The sequence below is a fragment of the Suncus etruscus genome, chromosome 12, assembly GCF_024139225.1.
Source record: "Suncus etruscus isolate mSunEtr1 chromosome 12, mSunEtr1.pri.cur, whole genome shotgun sequence".
Lineage (NCBI taxonomy): Eukaryota > Metazoa > Chordata > Mammalia > Eulipotyphla > Soricidae > Suncus > Suncus etruscus.
In genome coordinates this window covers 24,758,037-24,760,746 of record NC_064859.1, presented here as the reverse complement: position 1 = coordinate 24,760,746, position 2,710 = coordinate 24,758,037, and the positions used below count along the sequence as shown (strand labels likewise).

Below are 2,710 nucleotides of genomic sequence, written 5' to 3'. Positions count from 1 at the left end.
TCACTGGATTCTCTGCTACGTCCCTGGAATGATCTCTTCTCTGTTCCTTTCCCCAGTGGGCAGAGTCATGCATGTTATGAGTGTGACTGATGACATCAGTGACCTGAGTCCTCTTCTCCTCCCATCCTTCATTCCCACCAATTCCTCAGTATTTAATCACAAGGTGTTTTTGTTAGAGCTGCAGAGGGTCTTAGTCCATCAGGCGTCCTCATTCGGAGATCAATTGTAGAAATTAAGGTGTGAATTTGAAAACGGCACCACAGGGCCGGCACGGTGGTGCTAGAGGTAAGGTGTTTGCCTTGCCAGCCTAGGACAGACCTTGGTTCAATCCCCCGGCATCCTATATGGTCCCCCAAGCCAGGAGCTACATCTGAGAGCATAGCCAGGAGTAACGCCTGAGCGTCACCGGGTGTGGCCCAAAAACCAAAAAAAAAAAAAAAGAAAGAAGAAAATGGCACCACAGGTCGAGTCCAGAGAAGCTTAGGCCCACTCAGTCATGCTGTGGTGAGAGGCCCCTGCAGAGCAATGGCTTCGATCTCCACACGGCTGCCTTTGGGCAAAGCAGAAACCTGGTAAGCAGCACAAGCTGGGAAACTGCTCTTGAAATACTGTTTGTAGACATCATTGACAGTATTAAAGTCGTTGATATCAGTCAGTAAAACCGTTCGTTGTTTTCACCACTTTGGTGTAGTCGTAGCCTGCAGCTTTCAAAATCTCGCACATGTTCAATAGAGCCTGTTTTGGCCTCTGCTGCCACCCCTCCAGGTACCAGCTGGCCAGATGAAAGGTCTAGCCCTATCTGTCCCGAAATGTAAAGGGGTAAAGGGTCTTGTCAGCGATCACAGACTAATTGTAAGGTCCAATAGCTGCAGAAGATTTTGTGGTGTGGATCACCATTTTTTTTTTGGGGGGGGTGGTGGTTTGGGATAAAACCCGGCAGTGCTCAGGGATTACTCCTGGCTCTACACTCAGAAATCGCTCATGACAGGCTCGGGGACCATATAGGATGCCGGAATTCAAACCAGTGTCCTTCTGCATGCAAGGCAAATGCCTTACCTCCATGCTATCTCTCCAGCCCTGTGGATCAACTTTTTGATCAAGGACGTCATGGCTAAGCCTGTTTTCTGCAGCCCCTGGAGAATGATTGAACACACAACCCGGGATTCCTGAACTAACCCGACCAGGATAGAAATCCTGATAAAAAAAAAAAAAAAGTTTTTAAAGTGATTCCTGGGCCAGAGTGATAGCACAGCTGTAGGGCACTTATTTGCCTTGCTCGCAGCCAACCCAAGACAGACCCAGGTTTGATCCCCGGCATCCATATGGTCCCCTGAGCCTGCCAGGAGTGATTTCTATTTTTGTTTTGCTTTATTTGTGCTACACCTGGCTCAGGGGACCATATGGGAAGCTGGGGATCGAACCTGTGTCCGTCCTGGGTTAGCTGCATGCATGACAAACACCATACAGCTGTGCTACCACCCTGGCCCCACCGGAATGATTTCTAAGCACAGAGCCAGTAGTAACCCCTGATCACCACCAGGTGCGGCTCAAAAACAAACAAAAAAACCCAAAAACAAACAAAAAGTGATCCTGAGCTTAAAGCCAACAGTAAACTCTTAGCACAGCACAATGTACACAATGTAGCACAAAAAGATAAAATGTGAAAAAAAAAAATTTGGGGCCATTTTGGGGTCACAACACAGTGCTCAGGCCTTACTCCTGGTTCTGTGCTCAGGGATCACTTCTGGTGGGACTTAGGGGACCAAGAGGTACTAGAGAATCCAGATCAAATAGAGGCAAGGCAAATGTCCTATTCACTGTGCTATCTCCCCAGCCCAAGTAAAAAAATAAATAAATCTTTTTTTTTTATTTATCTTTTGGGTTTAGACTACATACAGCCACAAACTCCCTACCCTCTGGCCCTGCTTAATTTTTTATTTTATTTTTTTTTTTTTGGTTTTTGGGTCACACCCGGTGGCGCTCAGGAGTTACTCTGTGCTCTGTGCTCAGAAATCGCTCTTGGCAGGCATGAGGGACCATATAAGATGACAGGATTTGAACCAAAGTCCATCCTGGATTGCTGTGTGCAAGGCAAATGCCCTACCACTGTGCTATTTCTCTGGCCCTCTGCTTAATTTTAAAAAGATGAACAGCATATGTTCTCCCTTACTCTCTTCTTTTATTTTTTAATAGCAATTTTTTATTGAAACCGCCTTAGAAAGATGTGAGGGTAGAGGAAGAGAAGAAAAATGTGTTCAAGGGGCCGGGCGGTGGCGCTGGAGGTAAGGTGTCTGCCTTGCAAGCGCTAGCGTAGGACGGACCGCGGTTCGATCCCCCGGCGTCCCATATGGTCCCCCAAGAAGCCAGGAGCAACTTCTGAGTGCATAGCCAGGAGTAACCCCTGAGTGTCACAGGGTGTGGCCCAAAAAGAACAAAAAAAAAAAAAAAAGAAAGAAAGAAAAATGTGTTCAAGAGACAACATACACTTCTCCAGAGTGGAAATGGCAGAGACCTAGAGACAAACAAGTAAAATGTGTGTTCAAAGAACATGAGCTTAAAGAAGCAAGCCTACACTTATATTGTAGATCTCTAAGTGAACTATTTTTACTTCACACACACACACACATATATATATATATATATATATATATATATATATATATATAACAGACACACACACACACAGAAACAAACACAGAAATAAAATATG

At 45.5% G+C, this 2,710-nt stretch overlaps 1 pseudogene; it reads right to left on the bottom strand.

Moving 5' to 3' along the window:
- Positions 1-487: 487 nt before the first annotated feature.
- On the bottom strand, positions 488-897 carry LOC126024123 (2-iminobutanoate/2-iminopropanoate deaminase-like; annotated as a pseudogene).
- Between the last annotated feature and the right edge of the window lie 1,813 nt (positions 898-2,710).